Raw genomic sequence first — 22641 nt, 5'->3', positions numbered from 1 at the left:
CAATAATAATGAGAATAAAAATTCATTTGACTTCCGTAAAAAATAATAGTGTCATCAAATAGACAGACAAATTATTTTGGACTTTCTCGTTGTGGCAACAATTAAATTTATGTGACTTAGCTCTCTATTCTAAAGTTAATCTGCGAAAGTTTCATCCCAAATATTGAAAACATAGCATAATTGATTTTTGACACTAGGGCATTTCTTATTTGGATCGCATTTTTTCGGTGATTTTATTTTTATGACAAAAAAAACCACAAGAACCATGACTATTTGAGCAATTTTATTCAATTAGTTTTGAATAATTTGATTAGTAAAAGCATAAAGTATGAACTTAAGATATTTAGTTGTATGCTTTTTAGAAAATAAAATAAAAATATTTAAACTTGAAGGGCACATAATACAAATCTGGCAGAAGTTATTCTTAATCCGGTTGAAAATTGACGGTAACACATTTCAACTTTAATTGACTAATAAGCAAAAGGAAACGGAGACTTCTAATGACTTCTAGTATGAGAAAAGGACCTATCTTCTAATGAGTTCTCATGTTTTTTCTTCCGCATAAATGGGGCATTTGCATCTATATCCGCTTTTTGTGTCACGTTTTAACTTGTGTCCGCTTTGTAAAAAAATTATAAAGGTACCTGCTTTTTCGCTTAATTTCAGCATACGGGGCTGAAGTAGCAAAGACAATCACGCAAAACTTCAGTATTCTAGTAGCCGGGCCTGAAGTTCAGCTCCAGAGCTGAAGTTTTTGTTTTGTAACTGTTGTCTTTGTAACTGGGGAACTTTAGCTCTAGGGTTGAAGTTTTTGTTCTATATTTGATTAACTTCAGCATGTTTTATGCTCTCATGTTTTATGCATGGTAAATTACAAAATAATTGCTTCTCTGTGCTAATTTGCTTTCTTTTATTCGACAGTTCGACTCCAGATGGGCTATTCCCTCCGACAGCATTTGGACCTTTCAGTCCGACATCTCAGAGTTCAACTATTCGAGTGTCTGTTATCGTGTATACATTGGCTGTATTTTCTGCTTTGTTGTTGCTTGATGTGAATATGTATTTTGTTTAATAGCCTCTTTAGGAAGTCAGTTCTTTGCCTTTTTGATTCCCTTGTATTTTGCAGGAAAATTGAACCATTTCAGTAGTCAGTCTAGGTGATTTTTAATGTTATAATAATAATCCAAGTGGGAGTCATTAGTATATTTGATTTAGCTTCATTAATCAAAGAGAGCAATGTTGAAGTCATCGTTGTAGAAGAAGAAAGAAGAAAACGAAGGAGGAGAAGGAGGAGGAAAAAGGGGGCTGAAGTTGTTTAAAAAGTGAGTACAAGTTAAAAGTTTTAAAAAAAATAGGTATAGGTTAAATGGTGGCGACCAAATAGGGCGCCCCGCGCAATTTTAAGGCATAAATGGTAGTAAGTAGGGGTGTCAATGGTTCGATTCGGCCGGTATTTTATAAAATTTATACCATACCAATTTTTCGGTTATTCTATTATGTATAACCAAAATTAGACTTTTCGAAACCGTCCCAATTATGTCGGTTTCTCTTCGGTATCGGTACGGTTCAGTTAATTTTCATTATTTTTTTAAAATATCATGTAAAATTTACCAGTAGAAATAGAATGCAATAACATACGTTCTTTTATATGATTTAACAAAACTCTCTAGACATTTTTACTGTTTAAAGGGTGATGAATTAAATAAAATAAAAGATGGCTAGAGTATAGATCCATCAACTATTCTATAACAACGTAAAAGAAACAAACAAAGGCAAAGAAAATATAAATCACACGAGTTGAAAGATATTAACCAAACTGTGACTCAAATCTATAGAAGATAAAATATTCAAAAAGATAAATCAAAATTATATGAAAGGAAATATATTCAATACATTGTAGTTTGCAATTCATAAACGCTAGAATACTTTGTGTCTTGCTAATAAAGATACTTGAAATAATTTAGTTTAAGTAGAAGTAGCATAATAGGTTTTAGGAATTAATATTTTGAGTTTAATTACTTGTTGGCTTGTAATAGTTTTTATAATTCCAAGTCCCAAAGAAAAATTTAATTTATTATTATTTTTAAACTTACTAAATAAATATATTTTTCGCATATAAAATTTATTCGGTATGGTTCGGTATTTTTTCGATTTATTTTTATAAAATAAAAAACCTACCCTAATTATCGGTGTGGTTATAAATTTATATAAAAACCTATGGTTTCTTTAAAAAAAAAAACCTAAAAATCGATTCGGTACGGTACGGTTCGACCGGTTTAGTCGGTTTTCGAATATCTATTGACACCCCTAGTTGTAAGTGATTCAGATCATTTATAATTTGAATAGAAGAAAATAACTTAGTGTAGACAATAAATTTGCGTCGAGAAAATCAAGACCGAAAAATATCGCAACAATCGTAGTATTTTATTTCGAATATTTGAGTGTTACAATCTCTATGAATCCTCTGATTCTTCTTTTCAATAGTAAATAAATTCAAGGGCCTTTGAGCTTGATCTTGAATATGTATTTGTTGTCTTGAACGATGATCTTGTTCTTGAGCTTGATCTTGATTGCTTGAACTTGACCTTAATTTGTTCTTCGTTCTTGAACTTGCACTTGATTTCTTGAACTTGAACTTGAAGCCTGAAACTTGTGGAGGAATTTGCAGCGTTTGATCCACGAGCTCTTTCTTGCTTCTTGTTATAACTTCTGGTGTCTTTTCTGAGTTATGAAGACCCCTATTTATAGTTGTGGAAGGGAAGAGTTGTGATAAGAACAAACTCTTTCCGACCAATCAAATTGAAGCGTGACATGGCCGCATTTGATTGGCCAGAACATGTCACTTGCACACGTGGCGCGATTTCATTGGACTTTTAGTGTGACTGGGCATGCCTTGTCATTTTGACACATGGCACGATTCTTTTGGCTCTTTCATTTGACTTGGCGCGCCACGTCATTTGACATATGACACCAAACTGGGCCTCTAGGAAGATAACATCTTGGGCTTAATTAAGTGGGCTCATCACTTTAGCCCAATTAAATGGGCTAGCCCAATAGATTAAGACTTATTTATTTAATCCATATATATTGGACTAATATAATTAATCTAATCATATTGACCCATAATATTTATTTGGACTAACATAAATTTAAAGTACAGTCCAAAATATTTTATTGAATTTCAATTCAATAAATTTTGCATGCTTACACTTAGAATTGTTTTATATTTTATTTACCAATTTTTTGCACGATTTTTTACTATTTTAAAAAAAAATATAATTAAAAAAACATTAATAATAAGTCATAGGTTGATTTCTCATTTTTTTTGTTTATTTATCTTGAGCTAGTGACCTTCCGTAGTGGGTGATTTGCTCAAATTGGGTACTTTGAAACCATTCTTGGTTTTTAACTCTGGTTGTTTCTTGGTAGAACTTTAAATTTATGAAGTTGTCTCTCACTTGTTCTACGGACACTATTTTTTATTTTTAATCTTAAAGGTTTGTCCATAAAGAAAGCAAACAACAACAATAATTACATACCCAGTGTTATCCCACATCGTGAAATTTGGGGAGGGTAATATGTACGCATACCTTACCTTTTACCTTTGTGAAAGGTAGAAATGTTGTTTTCAATAGACCCTCACCGCATAAAAACATAAGCACCACACTAATTAAAAGATAGGCAAGAAGGGACAACACCAAAAAACCATGTAAAGCAGCAAAAAAACAATACGATAATAAAGTGATCAAAATGAAAGAAAATGTCGAGTAGTCAAAGAAACCTACTATCAACAGAATGGGAGAGTTCGTACTAATACTACTGGTATGAACAATCTAGACCACTTCCCCTGCTATCCTAATCTTCGACATTCACACCATAAAATAAGCGAAGAAAAAAAAAAACTCGACCATTTACTTTCAGTGTCATTGAATATAATTTTTTGTGCAATTGAAGCCTCACAGATGCCAAATGGAAAAAAGAGAGAAAAAATTGAAAATATGAAGGATGGTTAAGGCGCAATTGAAGTAGCAGTAGAAAACATAAAACGTAAGGGAGGGGGTAAACGTGCAAGACCGGCGTTAGATGGGGACGTGTCGGAACGTTAAGGGAGCTGGGGCTTCGAGGTGGGCCGGCCAATTAGTCAATCTTTGCTCTTTTGGAGCAAGGTGGGGTTGCTCTGATGGTAAGCAACTTCCACTTTCAACTAAGAGGTTGTGAGTTCGAGTATCCTCAGAGCAAGGTGGAAAGTTCTTGGAGGGAAGGATGCCGGGGGTCTATTTGGAAACAGCCTCTCTACCTCAGGGTAGGGGTAAGGTCTGCGTACACACTATACTTCCCAGACTCCATTAAGTGGGATTATATTGGGTTGTTGTTGCTGTACTTGTTGCGCTGCCGATAGCTTTTATGCTTTTACCTTAACTACGAAAAGAAGTGGTAGGCTCACTTCCATCATTTTTCATGGTCCCTAACTGACTTTTCACAGCACACGTGGCGACCTACCCAAGATTCACCCATCAAAATCACTCCGCTATAAACCCAGTTTGAAACTTGAATTCGTATTTCAAAAAATCCAATATGAAATCGATTCAAAAAATCAAATATGAATTTTTTCGTTTCACATGAGGCCTTTTTTTTTTCTTTCTGAATTACAAAATTTGCTTAATCATACAAACACTATAAAGGTCCACGGTGATATATAGGATGAACAATGCAGTCATTCTAGTCCATAGACAATGCATTTGTACAAATGTACAATTAAGGAATAAAGGGAAACTGCCGTTTGGTCTGGTAGTTTACCTAAATCTATATAGCCACCGACAGCAGGGGAAAAAAAATATAGCCACCCCCCAACGAGAACTTCTTTGGGGATCTTACCAACGAACATGAGAAAATGGCACTATAAAAATTGTAAAATTGTATAAAAATTATACAAATTTTATATATATTTTTTCAGCTACTAAATGTAAATAGTTTCTGACAAGGGTTAAAGTGATAATACCCCAACAGACATTGTAAAATGTAAATCTCTACACAATATCGGATTGTCTGTAACTTTTGACCCCTGTTTGTTCTCTCGTCAAATTTAAGGTTGAAAGGTCAAATTTAAGGTTGAAAGTTAAAAGTGCAGCCATAGCGAAGGGCAATAGTTGTCTGTTCATGAAGGTTAATGGACTATCCATTTTAAAGGTTAATTGTGTATTTCACCCGTACTATAGGAACATAACAGGCAAAAGGAGAATGCTCCAAATATGAGCTCACATTGCAGAGTGTGTAGATGGGTCGAAAATTTACAGTTATGCTATGGAAAATGGAAATTGAGTTCAAATTCTCGAATTTCAACCTCTGGTCAACCAAAAAGAAGGAAACGAAAATTTCAAGGTTGTTCCTTTTTGTTCCTATTTACTGATGAGGCGACGTAGAATGTAATGTTTTTTATTTTTATTCCCGTTTGATCCTTTTGTCTGAGCAATCCCTCTTGGAAACCTTAAACTATAATTACATGGAAGAAGACACATCATTTGTCATTTAATCCTTTTTTTCTGTTCATGAATAGTCTGACATTATTAGCCTTATGGCCTGCAAGCTTCTTTTTTTTTGCTAAATTGAGCTGTTTGACCAAGCTTTTTGAAAGGAAAAAAATGCGAGAAGCAAAAAAGTAGTTTCTCTCCAAATGTACTTTTTTGAGAAGTATTTTTGAGAAAAATACACTTAGAAGCAGTTTTTTAAAGCTTGGTCAAACACTAATTGCTGCTCGGAAGTGCTTTTCAAACTAATTAGTCAAACACAAACTGCTTCTCACCAAAAGTACTTTTGAGAAAAACACTTTTAAAAAAAACACTTCTCAAAATAATCTAATTTTTGCAGCTTGGCCAAATGAGCTATTAGTGTCATTGTCCATATCAGAGTCTGGGAAACAGAGGGCTGATTTCTTTATTCTCTTTCCAAATGCTTTTGTTTACCATTTATGACCATTTAACGGCTATATTACATATGACCGTTGTCCCTTTCTGTTAAAGTTTTTTTTTTAAAAAAAAAAAATCACTCTCTTTTCATATCTATAAGACACCTTAGACTTTACACTACAAACACTATATTTCTCTTCAAAACTCTCTATCTCCCTATCCTATCAATTTATAATAGTCAGTCTCAAGGCACACCGGCGATGGGATTTCAAATTTTTGTATTTCGTCAATTTGGTACCATTGTTTCATCTTTAGTTATTAATTTTGCTTAATTATAGTACGATTTTGTTTAATTATTATTTTCTATTTTTTATCACTTATTTCAACGTTTACTCATATATTTTCTCTACTTATTTGCTTATTCTATTTGTTATTTTATTTCTTTGACTTTTTCTTAATCATGTCATCACCATCCGGTAATACTAGATTAAAAAATAAGCGTGGCCATGATCAACTTAGCTCACATAGTGAAAGTTGTTTTAGTAATGCTTTACAACTTAATATTGACCCTAAAACTGGAAAACAATTTAGATATTCAAAAAAGGTAGACGAATGGGAACTAAGTAAATTTATTATCGTTGAGTCACTTTATAGTAGGAGCTTCAGAAATTTACTAGAAAATTATGTTCAAATTTTTTACAATCCCACTGAATATTCAGAAGAAAAAAATCGTGCTGAATTAGTTAAATTAATAAGTGCTGAGTCAATTCTTTATAATACAAGTTTCATAAATTCTCTAACAATTTATATTCGAACTGCCCATTATCCCGAATATAAGCCTATCCCTAGGAGTACTATTATACCTGAAATTAAGAAACAATTTCTTGAGTATCAAAACCAAATAATTGAAAATTTCAAGTCTCTTTCTAGTAAAGTAACCTTAGCTTTTGACATAATTCATACTGATTCAGTAGGAGAAGCTATTTTATGCCTAACTGCCCATTGGATTGATGATAACTATATTATGCAAAAAATAATTTAGCATATCAAACCAGATTAACTGATGATATTCATGATGTAGGTTTAATTGTAGACATGATTGGTAAGTATTCATGTCGTTATTGTCTTGGTAATAAGATATTTTCTATTTCATTTTATAGAGAAAATCCTAATGAATTAGCTGTTAATGAATTAAAGCATAGGTATGTTACATGTGCATGCCATGTTCTAAATTCAATTGTTACAGATGGAATTGCTCATTTTCAACCTGAACTTAGGAAAATAAGAGAAGCCATGCGTTACATGAAAATTTGTCATTCAAGAGAAAATGAATTTTACAAAAGGTGTTTAGCTCAAAATCACAAAGCAAAATACCTAACAACTGATATTCCAACAAGGTGGAATAGTACATATGAGATGTTAGTCCTTGCCTTTATGTGCAAACCCATTCTTACCGAAGCTTATAATGAATCTCTTGATTATAAGGATAAAAATGGATTGAATAACATAAATTGGGATATATGTGGAGAGATCGTTAAATTTTTAGGACAGTTTTGCTTTGCTACTGCACACTTTTCTAGTTCTAATCATCCAACTTGTAATTCTATACTTATTTATTTGAATGACATAGCTTCGTTATTTTTTAGGTTTAAGGATAAGCCTTTCTTTAGTGATATAATACCTAACATGAGAGCTATATTTATTAAACATTTTATTCCTGTACCCTCTATATATTTACTTGGTGCATTGTTAGATCCTATGATGAAATTACAACATATAGAACTATCCCTTAAGTTTTTATATCAAAATCTGGAGTTGAACTATAGCGAACAAGATTTAAGTTCTCATAAAAATGATTTATTAAAATTAGCTAATGAAATATATTCAGATTATGAAGTTAAACTTGAACGTACACAGCCCCCGGTTCCTCCTAGTTCTTCTTCATCATCTTCTTCTAAGCGTTTTCCTGGTTGTGAGTTTTGGGAACAACACGTTGTAATGTCAAATGAGTCAAAACGATCTTCTAACATTAATGAACTTAGTTTTTATTTAGAGCAGCAATATGATATTGATGAGTCTGATTTTTATCTATTGGCATGGTGGAAAGAAAATGCGAGAAAATTTCCAGTACTTTCTAGAATGGCACGTGATGTATTAGCAGTTCCTGTGTCAACTATTTCAATAAGCAGAGTTTATAGTCGGGGTGAGTTGGTGGAAATAGGGGAGAAAAGCAACTTAATGGGTGACAGTTCGGTCGAAAGGCTCGAGTGTTTGAAGGATTGGGTTAGAGCAGAAAGAGGAATTCAAGGATTACCAGAGATAGACTCGGAGTTCTAGATGCATTTATGGACTTGGACCAGCAGTTTAATGAAAAATGTAACATGACATATGATGACGACGATGATGACGACGATGATAATGATGATGATGATGAAGAAGGTTTCTCGACGAATAAACAATGAAGAAGAAATTGTAATGTATGGTACTAAAAGGTTTATCAAATGGTTTTAGTTCTATTGAGCTCGAGAAGCAAGAACTCCTATGTGAAAAAAACTCACTCTATTTACTGCACTATGTAGTCTGTCATAGTTATAATTTATAGGTGTGCTAACTAACTACCACTAAAAATTCACTTGCCTATATTTTATTATTCATCCAATAATCTTGACAAAAGCTCCTCGAGCATTAAATAAATCCGTCTTCTTCTTCTTCTTCTCAAATGTTGATTGTTGATAAGCATTCGGTTGATCAATAGAATTTACCTTCTCAGTTAAGTAGAACGTTAGAGATAAATAGAGTTGTGAGATTCGTCAATTAAATTAATCATGTTGAATATAACCTCGATCCAACATTCCTCAATAAAGATGTTATTCGGCTCTACTCTCATCTTATCAAGTGTTCCATTTTGTAAAGGCTTTTTCGGTCCATAAGAAATTTTTCATTTTCGAATTTTTTTTTTTTTTTTTTTGGAATCAAAACATCCATGAAAATTTCAAATTTCACTTGAACTTGAATTTCAGAATTTTTCAGAAATTTGAAAAACTCCAAAATTATTTTCAAAATATTCACTTCAAATCACTCACAAAAATTCGAAACATCTTTAAATTGTATTCATGTCGAGGCACAAATTTAACTTTCAAATACCATTTTCACTTATGTTTTTAACTTTTTTTCGGAAATTTACAATTTTTATGTCCACTAAGTGTTTCTTTAATCTGTTGGGGAAGGTGTGGATGCCAAGGGTGGATTTATAGTCAAAATAATGGTGCACGTGAACTCATGGTCTTTCAGCAAAATTAGTTATTTTATATATACATATTTTTTAAAATTGATATAATTAATTGTTGATATCCATACTACAAGAAGATTAAATGATATACTTGGTCGAAGATTGAATTATTTATCAAAAAGAATAAAAATCAATTCACACGTTATATATTTTTTTCTAATTTTTTAGTAGTGTATATGTATAGATCCACCTGACCGACAAAGGAAGCAGTGAACGGATTTCATGGCCAAGTTTTTCTTGTTTTCTATTATGTTGAATAATATCTGTTTTGTTAAGGCGTCTGCAATCTCTGCACCCACACTGATCGAGAATTTGGACTCGGCGCCTGCCCGCGCCCAGTTCCTTGAGTTTCCCACAGCTTCACTTCAATTATCTGCTTATTTTCAGTCAACACATGCAGCAAAACAAACTTAAAAGAGTTAGAACTAGTATATTCCAATCATTTAAATAATTAATCCAGTAGCTTCCATTATTAGCTGTGATATTATTAATCTTTCGTTTGGTATATTTTTTGTTAACCTATATATAATTTGTATTAGTTATACACCTTATTTGGTATTCATATATAATCACACATAGCAAACCATAATTAATCCAGTAGCTTCCATTATTTTCTGTGATATTATTAATCTTTCGTTTGGTATATTTTTGTTAACCTATATATAATTTGTGTTATACACCTTATTTGGTATTCATATATAATCATACATAGCAAACCATGATATTAGTGATATCCAGACTATTAATACATGCACAGGCATGATTAAAGACAAAATTGCTCTTGAAATCCCTCAAAGCTAAAGAATATGAAGGATATTTTTGTAAACAAATAATTTTTAAAAAATTATACAATGCATATCATTATTAATATATCATAACTAATAGTCATAAGAAACAATCTCAACATAACTAATCTCTATATTACTAATCCTCACATTACTATTCTTATACATCCTACCAAATAACTCCTTAGTATTTTTAATTTTCATTGTTTTACTGGCCTCCTGCAGCTTCTCCGTGCTAAAGTGGATTTCATTGAACCAATAGCTCCAATAGTATATTGAACCAATAGTATATTTAACTCCTTGTTTTACTTATCTACGGTAATTTCATTGAACCAATAGCACCATCACGCAAGTGACGTCACGAGTGACCATTTAAATCAAGCAAAAATACGTGTAAACCAGGAATAATGTAAAATTAGAAATTGAAGATGCTCAAAATAATAGAAACCTAATCTTATTAACCACACACGAGACAAAGCTAATAAAAGTAATCAAAATGAGTATACTGGCACTACTATTTAATGGTTGTTGGGTTCTTGACTTGTTACGCGATAATCTCCAAGACATTAAAAATTATTTTATTACAATCGGTGTGTCTTTCGTGAAACAAAAAAAAAAAGAAAAGAAAAAACAATAGGTATGTCTTTATTTGTAAAAGAAAACATAAAGGAAAAGACTACGTTTAACTAATATTGTACTAAAGTAATTTTTCCCTATGAATAAAATAAATCTAAAAGGTTGCTGTTGAATTTAGAATCACTATTGTCTATTAAAAACACTAGTACAGTACTCCCTCCGGTCCTTTTAATCAAGTCACCTTAACCAGAAAAAAAATTGGTCCAGATCATTTTGTCACTTCAGAAAACAAGAAGCTAAGGCACTGATAACGTGTTTGGCTAAGCTTCAAAATTCAAAGTATTTTGATAAGTATTTTTGTAAAAAAAGAACTTTGAATGAAAAACAGTTTGTGTTTGGCTAATTAATTTAAAAAGTATTTTTAAGCAACAATTAGTGTTTGACCAAGCTTCTTACAAAAAGTGTCTCTTTTTTTTTTTTTTTAAAGTTGAAGTGTTTGACCAAACTTTTAGAAGACAAAAAAAGTATTTTTGAGTAGAAGCGGGAACATTTTTGGAGAAGCAGAAAAACGTCTTTTCTTTAAAAGCACTTTTTTGAAAAGTATTCTTGAAAAAAATACACATAGAAGTGTTTTTAAAAAAAATTGGTTAATCACTAATTGCTGCTCAGTTCTTTTCGAATTAATTAGCAAATCACAAGCTTCTTCTCACCAAAAGTACTTTTGAAAAAAATATTTTAGAGAAAAGCCATTTCTTAAAATAAGCTAATTTAGAAGCTTGGCCAAAGTCATAAGTGTATTTTTCTTTAAAATGCTCTTTAAAGTGCTTTTGGAAAATATTTTTCTACTCAAAAAAAAAAAAATCCCCTTCAAGAGCTTGGTCAAATACCTTAACTTTGAAAAAATACTTTTGGCTGGAAAAAGAATTGGCCAAAAGGAAACTTGGCCAAATATACTACTCTTTTTTAGTCTGTGCCAAAAAGAATGATTATTTTCCCTATTTGGAAACAATTTACCTTTATGCGATGATTTATAGCCACACAAAATATATATGCCTCATTTTACACCACAAATTTAAAAATCTTCTCTTTTTTTAAAACTCTATGTCGAGTCAAATGTATTCACATAAATTGAAATGGAGGGAGCATATTTGTTCAGCAATTCCGTCTTCACAATTCGAAGTGACATATAGTCATTACTCCATTATTTACTCATTTAAGGAAGATATAGAAATAATCTAGTCAAATACTCTTTTTATATAATTACAAGTACTATTAAATAGTTTTCTTAATGTGTATATTAAAATCTTCAACGATAGATAGAACTAGCTTAGGGTCATTATAATTTCATGGCTATATATACTTTCTAAGTCGCAATAAATTTTGCAAGCACCATGCAAAATAACGTGTCATTTGGTACATGAAATAATGATAATAATTTCAATATAGAATTTGAGATTGTATTTATCATACATTTGGTTATTTATATTAATTAGTTAATTTCGGAGTAAATTTTATACAAAAATAGTAAGATATCTCATAGAGAAAATGAGATGGCTAATCCCGTGGAATATCTCACCATGAGATATCTCGCCATGGCACTAAACAAGCCCGAATAAAATTTGTCAGAATTTCCAATGATAGATATTTGTTTGAAAGGAAATTAACTTAAACTGAAAAATACCAAGAAACAAACAAGGCAACCTTATCACAAAAAGAGAAAGTTCAACCTTATCAGACGGAGACTCCTGCACAAGTGAAAATATTCTAAACTTTAACTTTTCCATTTTATCCTAATAACATATTATCGTTATGAAAATGTCATGACATGTCTAAAGGGATGACTTCAAATAATACATTTGGTTTGTACGTTTGATATTTTTCTAAAGTTTAATCACTTGGCCTCTCAATAGTTCCAATTGCAACCAATGGTCTTTTTTGTATTTCTAAAAGAAAAACACTCCATTTGTAATACAGTGGTTGTTTTCTGTGACAAAAAAAGTGAGGCATCTGCTTTTAGCGACGACCTCAGTGATCTACTCTGTTTCTAATTTTGTGTCTCGTACATTTGACACTAGTAGTATGAGGTAATTTTTTTGTCTCAAATTTTTGTGGACCCAGATTTTTAAGATTAGGGTCCACAAATTTGTGAGCCAAAAAGGAGTCTCATACAACCAGTGTCAGTTGTATGAGACACAAAATAAAACTTCACCTAACGCTGTAATGTAAACTGTTGATTGGTTAGTTGCTAATGATTCAAATAGTACACAGAGACGGATCCAGAATTTAAATTTTATAAGTTCATATTCCTAATTCTATTACTTTTATCTAATTTATTGGGTTCAAAGTCTAATATTTTTGCATACCTAGTAACCTTTTTTCACGCATATAAATTTGTCAATGCCAAATTTTACGGGTTCAAATGAACCCTTAAGTTATTGAGACACTTATATAACTAGACAAGATTTAAAAAATATCTACAGAATCTTAGCATCATTTATTGAATAATAAATGAGGCAACAAAAATATTATATTAGTAGCAGTTTCCATAGTCAATCAAATCCCAACAAATCTCCTAATTAGACTCCCCAATAATAACCTTCTATACATGAACTCCGTCTTTTCAAACAAAACTAGACATACCATCAAAGGAAGATACAAAATAATCTGCACCATTGAAGGCATTTCCTTAAACTTCCAATTAAGTGAATTAGTGTATTTTGGGTATATTGTAGGTTTGTGATTGTTAAATTTAGTATGCGTAGAAAATTATATACACCAAATAATAATGGTATATCATAAACTAATATTTGTTTAGTTATGTATGAATATATAATTATATTATATCATGTATTAAGGGTATATTGTAGATTTTTATTTTTTAGTTAAGTGTCTAATAATTACATCTATATATATATTAAAGCAAAGAAGTTTGCCTTCTCATTTAGCCAAGTGGCAAGTTATTAGAAATTCAAGTGGCGACCTATTAAAATTACACATGGCAACTAGTCACGACCCGAATTTTCCACACTCGGGAGTCGTGATGGCGCCTACTAATAGGAGTTAGGCAAACCAAACCTTAACTAATTGCTACACTTTCATTTTTGCTTCCTTTTAACAAACACAAGTCGATAATATGATAAAAGCGGAATTTTAAATAAATAAGCGGAAGTCAACAATTATATAGCTTAAGGCTACGTCTATTACAACTTTTAAAACTTCAAATACCCCAAAACTTGGTGTCACAGTGTCACAGACTGACTAAGAGTTACTACATACAAGGTTTGAAGAAATACAATACACTGTTTCGGAACAAAAGGAAATGAAACAGGAAGTAGAGATAGAGGGAGATGTCAGGGCCTGCGAACGCCTACAAGTCTACCTTGGGTCTCCGAGTGGACTGAAGGAAGCCCTCCAACTACTGTCCAAAAGCTGCTCCTGGATCTGCACACATTGCAGAGTGTAGTATCAGCACAACCGACCCCATGTGCTGGTAAGTATCTAGCCTAACCTCGGCGAAGTAGTGACGAGGCTAGGACCAAACCACCAAATAAACATGTGCAGTTTATATATATATATACAGCGGAAAAGAAATACATAAATAATCAATCAATATGGGAGGGGGAAAACATGTTGTGGGGGAGATATTAGTTTCGAATAGAAAGGCATCAAGTAAGGAAAGAAACAACATAACTAGAATATCAACAAGGAAGCAGAAATCAACAATTGCACGGCATCACCCTTCGTGCTTTTACTCTCAGTCTCACCAAAGCAGTTATATAATAAAAATATGCACGGCATCACCCTTCGTGTTTTTACTCTCGTCCTTACCAAAACAGTCATATGATCAAAATGTGCACGACATCACTCTTCGTGCTTTTACTCTCTTTCCTCACTATGTAATCAATAGATTCGGCACGGAATGGTACGTCGTGCGGCACGGCATCACCCTTCGTGTTTTATACTCTTTCCTCACAATAACAAACAATGTACGACATCACCCTTCGTGCTTTAACACTCTTCCTCACCCAAATGACAATCACAAGCAAATGGGCAATGGAAGAAACAAAATAGTAATAGAGATCCCGGCAAGGGAACAACAGTTAAACAATTAAATCCCGGCAAGGGAACAACAATTAAACAATTAAATTCCGACAAGGGAACAACAAATAAATCAACAATAGCCCGGCAAGGATGACAACATAATGATCTCATCTCTTTCTCGATTTTACTTCACAATTCACTTCACAACTCGAGCCAATGCTCTAGAGGTTCGATTATCATTTATACTTTCACAATTCATTTCACAACCAAACACACGTACTAACTCAACAACATCATACAAACTTATTCGTGCGATCAAATCGCCAAAATAACCTCACTAACAATGAATCAAACCTCAAAATCAAGAACTTTTTCCTCAAACTTCATCAAGTATCAAATTTAGCAATTTGGGTCCGAATCACGTCAAACGACGTCCGTTTTCAACCAAACTTTACAGAAATGACTTAAACCATATATAAGACCTGTACCGGGCGCCGGAACCAAAATATGGGCCCGATACCATCTCTTTCCAATCAAACTTCATTTCAAATTTCCTTAAAAAATTTTAGAAAACAATTTCCTTTACAAATTCATTTCCCGGGCTCGGGACCTTGGAATTTGATTCCGGGCATACGCCCAAGTCCTATATTTTCCTACGGACCCTCCAGGACCATCAAATCACGGGTCCGGGTCCGTTTACTCAAAATGTCAACCGAATTCAAATTTATTCATTTTACAGTCAAAACTTATCATTTTTCACAAAATTTCATATTTAAGTTTTCCGGCTACGCGCCCGGACTGCGCAGGAAAATCGAGGTGACTCTAAATGAGGTTTTCAAGGCCTCAGGATATAGAAGTTTCGTTTTAAAACAAGTGATGACCTTTTGGGTCATCACACAACTTAATTTATTAAAACTTAATTTTATTATAAATGAAAACATAATTAATGGAAGTAGTAGTTCAATAAGAATTATTTTTTAATTATGATACAAATCTCTATTAGTAGTATAATTTAGTTAACATTTTTTTTGTATTTTTTATATTAAAAGGAGAGTAGTGAAGCATGAGGTTAAGCCAAGTGGCACGCTAAAAAGTCACTTGGCAATTTTAAGACAACATTAAAAATTTGAATTGTAAATGGAAACATAATTAATGGAAGTAGTAGTTCAATAAGAATTATTTTTTAATTATGATACAAATCTCTATTAGTATCTATATTATATTAAAAGGAGAGTAGTGAAACATGAGGTTAAGCTAAGTGGCAAGCTTAAAAAAAGCCACATGGCAATTTTAAGACAACATTAAAAATTTAAATTATAAATGGAAATATAATTAATGGAAATAGTAGTTCAATAAGAATTATTTTTTAATTATGATACAAATTTCTATTAGTAGTATAATTTAGTTAACATTTTTTTGTATAATTATGGTAGGGACGAATTTTAATTAATTGATCAAGCTTTGTAACTAACCTTATTTTGGTACAATATACATTACTGTAGGTATCTTTAATTAAATCTCTCTATATATATATATATATATATATATATATATATATTAAAGTAAGAAAGTTACCATATATAATTGACATTATGGTTAAGCCAAGTGGCAAGCTAATAAATGTCAATAGTATATGGTAACTTTATTTTATATTTGACTATTTTAGTTAAATACAAATATTTGACTATATTTTAGTTAAATACAAATATAATATATATATATATGAAATTTGAATTAAAAGATAATTTTGAATTTATAGATAAAGTTCTAAAATACGAATTTAAATTAAAAATAAAATTTATCTTTTTTTATCATGTTATCATACTTAATTCGGTTAATAATCATATGCAATCATGTTAGGAACTTTTGTTTTGTTTTTTTTAATTATTTAAATACTACTTCGCTCTAGCCAAAAAAAAAAACTACTCCATATAACTATAAAACTCTTTCACATTTAAAATCCTATAAGTGTAGTTCTTTGAAACACTGTAGCTTGATTTGAATAAAGCAAAGTTCTTTTAAAATAAATGTAATATAAGGGTACACGACTATGTTTATATAAATAACAAAAAAAAAATTACAAAACCAAATAAATGTTTACTTACATATATAATAAAGTAAACATACATGCTGGAGAAAGAAACATCACAAAATCAGTCAATATTAAAAAAAAAAAAGTCGTTTCTTTTTTCTTCTTGAAGAATATTTGTTTGAAGAGTCAATTTGCATAAATGGACATCAAACAAATAACAAAATTTTGGCTATACAATTGCTATCATTAATTTTAATTTAGCACATTCAAGGAATTGAAGGATATAAGCTGAAACCACCTTCATTTAGCTGTAGTTAAGCCAACATTGCAAGGGTATAATATTTTTTTCGTTGAAGAATATTAGTTTTAAATCATTAGATTATGCGAAAGGTTTTTTTTCCAAACTCGACAAGAGAGAAATTGGTTTCTAATTGATAGTCTTTATAGCGACTTTTAAGTGTAACAAAGAGTATATATAAGGAAAATACTGGTATAACGTGAAATATTTTTTTTAAAATGTAAACAAATTATTTTGAAAAAACTCTTTACTTTTTTTAATTCAAAGATAATAAAAAGATAATATATTTATTAAAATTAGTAGAGAGTCTTGAAATTATTATAATAGAAGTTATATCATGGATAAACTCAAAAAATCGAAATCTTATGGAATATTTACATAATATCCGGCCATATTTATTGTTTACTTTTTATAGCTAATAATAGATGATATACTGACAACACACGATTATACACATATTATATATGGATTATATATGAATTACACATCATTTATTCTTTTAATTTAAGTGGTCGGGAGAGTCCTATTTAGGCTGATTAGATAAAGCCAAAAAAAATATGAAATAACTTCAACCAGAGACTAAAAATATAATTATAGTTCATATGTAGACCATTTTTATTAAAACTCATCCTTTTATAGTTAAATAAATTAATTTTTTGTAACAAAAGAACTAATGACATAAAAAATAAAATAAAAGAAAATAAACATTGAAAAAAATGTTAGAAAGATCTAAAATGAGAAATAAAAGATGACAACAAATTTCTTCTTATGTTTCATCTTTGTTGAGTATAAAAAATTTGAAAGTTAATCTCATCAATTTCAAATATAATTTTTCAACTCAAATACATAGATTATAAGATAAGGATACCTTAGAATATTTTTTTAATTTACATTGTGCGTCGTTTTAAAAAAATCACTATTAATAACAAACTGATATGATATTCGAATTTGAATTGGAATGCAATTTGAGTAGTTTGCATTGAGGTTAAGCCAAGTATGGTGTCGAAAAATAAACTACTTGACAATTTCAAGACAATATATGCAATGTTTTATAATAATAATAATAATAATAATAATAATCAACTAATTTAACATTTAATGATTCAAAGAACAATCAACTAATTTAACATTTAATGATTCAAAGAACAAATTTTTTTGTATATATAGGGTATTAAAAATTCAAATTTTGGGGCTAGAGATATCGATAAACTTAAAGTGGAGTCATACTGAAATAAATTCGGCCAAATAATCATTTAAATTTTTAGATAGCCGATTAAAGTGAATTTTAAATTAAGGATAATATCTTCACTTGCATCATTATAAAGATAATCATTATTATAATATATATATATATATATATATATATATATATATATATATATATATATATATATATATATATATATATATATATAAATTGAAATTTCAAAACAGAAATATTTTTGAAAGATAAAATCATACCAAATAAGAGTTCAAGTCGTAGTATAAGAGTCACGTCGTAATCAAAGAATCATTTATATCGTGTCAACCTTTGTGTTTTGCCATAAATATGAGCTATTAGATAGCCAATTAAAATGAGTTTTGAATTAAGAATAATATTTTCAATTACATTATTATAAAAATAATTATTATTGAAAAATAATGTTTTAGAAACTGAAATTTTAAGAAAGAAATATTTTTAAGAGATATCAACACACCAAATAAGAGTTCAAGTAGTAGTAAAAGAGTTAAGTTTTATCCAAAGAGTCATTTATTGTCTTAACATTTGAATTGTTTTGCTATAAATATGAGTTATTATTTTGCTTCCTGATTATTTTTTGGATCAAATGACACCGGCAAGAATGGTATCGAAAAAAAATTTTAGAAAAAATGGTTAATTTTTTCATGTAGTTAATATCCAATGATTATCTATATTTACCGAGAAAGTGTAAATTTTAAGAAAATTTACATACAATCCAAATAACTTAAATATTTGACATGATTAGTGTCTGCGCATCCGCGCGAATACTAATACTAGTATTTATTAATAGAGAAACGGAAATGTATTAATGAGGATGAAAGAGAAATGGATATGCATTTATTAGAATATAAACTAATTCCTTAATTAGTGGTCTTTCATTAACCGTAAGTACTATTAGAATATACCATAAGTGTAAATGAATCTATCAATTTTGGAAAAAACCAGAGGCTATGCTATTTATTTAAATAGTTTTATATATTTGCCCCATTGTGTTAAATCTCTAGGTTATTCATTGGATACGCACCTGGTAGTGTTCGACCAAAAAGTGTTAAGTTCTTTTTAATTAAACCAAATTAATGAACAGATAAGTGGTGAATCCAAGTTAAAAGTAATAAATCCTAGATTTGAAATCTAACAACTTAGATGGTGTGAACCTTCTTCTAATCAATAAAAGTCGAGTTAATGCTCAATGATCGAATACAAATATGAGAATGAATGCATGCAATAAATGTGGTAAATGTCATTTAATGTAATAAGAAGCAATAAGTCACACAAATGTGGATGGAGTGGATGATTCCTTCTTTAGAGGCAATGTGTGACAGCATGCAATAGTAGTGAATAATGTGCCCTCGGATCCTGTGAACTAAAGAAGAATGTTGTATGATGGACTCAAGCAAAAGAGACAAGATAAGTTTTTTGTATATTCTTGATAGTCAACTCTTTTACAAGATGTTCTTTTACAGAATTTTCAAATCTCTTTTAGTTTCCTTTCTCTTCCTATTTATAAGGAATATTCTTAGAAAACTCTAAAAAATGTACAAAGTGGGGGAATATTCAATAGAATATTCCTGCTCAAAACCCTAGGAACATTATATCTGTTGCATCCGTTTGCTCTCTACTCGACCTCGGCGTCGGTCTCTCCTTTTGGGCAACTCCCCACCACTGAACCATACTCGGTTTCGACCTCGACCTTATCCCGTCCATCTGCACTAGCTAAACCAGATCTAATTTTGACCCTTACAAATAGTGCATCCCTCTTTAATAGAAAACGTTCTGTTTTACTTATTTTTAGCATACAGCCATTGCAATTCACAAACAAGCTTTAAAAAGTCTAGAGAATAGTACCTCATCCGCTCCACAATAAGTGACCAATTTACCTTTCTATTTTGATCTAAATAAGTGTTCATTTACATAATCAAGAAGGAATTAATTTTTATTTTTTCAAAATTTGTCCTTATTTGCATATTTCAATGTGTCAAGGTAACAATTAATTAAGGTTAATTTAGTAAATACATTTTTCTCTCTAAGAGTTCGTATTTTTTAATGGGTATGCCAAAGGTAAAAAATCACTTATTGTAGAAGGGAGGGAGTATACAAAGTAGCCGACAAAACTACCGCAATCAGCTCAAGCGTTTTACCCAAATTCCAAAGTTGTAAAACGATGAATGGTTAGTTGCTACTCCCTCCGGTTCACAATAAGTGACCAATTTACTTTTTCATTTTAGTTCAAAATAAGTGTCCAGTTATGTAATCAAGAAAGAATTTAATTTATTTTTACAAAATAACCCCTATGTCCATATCCTTAAAAAGTTTTCTTACTCCTCAAATTAAATGTTTAATTAGGGGTAGTTTAGTCATAGTAGGTATTTTGTATAGAATTTAGTATTTTCTTACTAGGCATGCTAAAATCAAATTAGTCACTTACTGTGAACCGGAGGAAGTAACGACTTTCGCTTCCATCGATTGCGAAGACGTGGGACTTTTTATCTACTAATTTTTTCCTTTTCCTTTTTGAGAATTGACAAAACTTCACCTAAAATGTTGTATTGTAGTACATAAATAAGTTCAGTTATTAGCAATACCATAGTTTGGCTCTATGCTAGTTGATTTATATACATAATCTAATTGCAACAGATAAGCTGCTAACACCTATTATAAGTAAGGAAATTGACATGTACGTACTGTATGGGTCAAAATCTGACCATACGATAATTGTCATTAAAAGGAACGATAAGGGGTCGGCCAAGCCGTAGTCGTGCTCCTGAGGCGTACTAGCAATGAGCATCCCGGCCATTGCCGACATCGAGCCGTCAGAAAGATTACACCGCAGAACATGTCGTGATACTTGGGCGAGTAAGGAAGAGTACAATCATGAGAGGGTACACTGGTTAAAGACCGTTGGATAAATGAAAAAATTGGTAATATTATATGAGGGTCTCCCATCCCATAAAGAGGGGAATCAATATATGTTAAAGACGAGAACAAGAGGAGATCTCCAACCACGAACCAAAGGCTCAGCTATTGGTTGTCACCTCTTGTTGTCACCATTATTGAATCCAAAAGGATAGATCTGATAGTTATCAACAACTTTCCCTCTTTTCCTTCTTTTCTCTTACAAGTACAGAACAATATGTCAAAAATGCATGTAAGCTTATCATTTACATTTGATGTCTGTTAATCATCTTAAGAAATATTATACAAGCTCGGTCTCCTTCGATTTTCGTATTTTATATGTTCGTATCTAGAGTTAATTATGTTTGGCTAGGATTTACCCTCATTTTCTATATTAATTAGTTTAACTAAAAGGTTTAACACTTATTTAGTCAAACAATTTGGCGCCGTCTGTGGGGATTTCTCAGCCAAATATTTTAGTTTCCTTTAGATCTAGAACCAGCCAAATATCACTATTAAGTTGTCATAGCCTCACCATCTCGGCAAAAACACCAACTCGAAAGAATGGTAGGTAAGCCTTTGAGATCACCGTACCAATCTAGTCAGATCTCTACATAAAATAGAAATTATAACCGATGTCTATGCAAAACCCACGTCTCACCTGTAATGATGGGATTGGCATGCCATATGTGTGTTTAAAATAGAATCACGGTCACTATGCATTTGGCATGACCGCAACCCATTTGACGTAACCACCTTATATACCGACTCGTACTCCTACATCTTGGGAAGGGACGATAGCCTACTATGTGATCCTTTGAAAGAGCGGCCACATCCTGGCCTATTTTTATATCACACACACTCGATGATTTGTGAATGAAGTATGATATGTTTCCCTTGTTATTTGTGCAAATCGGACGAGGTCGGACCGGGACTCGATTTTGACATCCCAACGAGCGAGGTAAGTCCAACCCACGAAAAGCCTAGATGCAGTTAACGACGGATCCGAACACGGCCGCCAAACTTGAAATCATCATTCGCGTATGGGGTGAAGCGAGCGACCCTATGGTGGCATTACTCTTTTCACAAACTTACCAGGCCAAAGTTACAGGCAATTTCATTTGGATTTCACTTACTACGATCTCTTGTTGGTTCAGAATAGGAACACAAGCGCTCTCACAAGTATGCGAACAAGGAACGGGCGCCACCAAAACACCCCATGAAAAGGTTCCGTATCATACCACTTCGCAAGCAGTGACCGAGCAAAGCCTTATAAGCCGTACCGAATTATAAATAACTGAAACGGTTCAGCACATGTCGACTAACATGAAAATCTCCATAACAGGGGACTCACCCAGGAAACGCATAGTATTCTCCAATGAAAGCGAAGTTAAGCAAACTGGGACACACCCAGCAAACGTACAGTATTCTCCAATGAAAGCAAAACTAAACAAACTAGGACTCACCCCGATGCACACGCATAAACAGTGTCGCGACGTGTAATGTTCTCCAAAAAAAAGAAGAAAAATAATAATAACAATACAACGGGTTGCAATTTTGGTCTTGCTCGAAATAACACCCCTAC

The sequence above is a fragment of the Nicotiana tabacum genome, chromosome 6, assembly GCF_000715075.1.
Source record: "Nicotiana tabacum cultivar K326 chromosome 6, ASM71507v2, whole genome shotgun sequence".
Lineage (NCBI taxonomy): Eukaryota > Viridiplantae > Streptophyta > Magnoliopsida > Solanales > Solanaceae > Nicotiana > Nicotiana tabacum.
Note: the sequence above shows the minus strand (reverse complement) of the source record.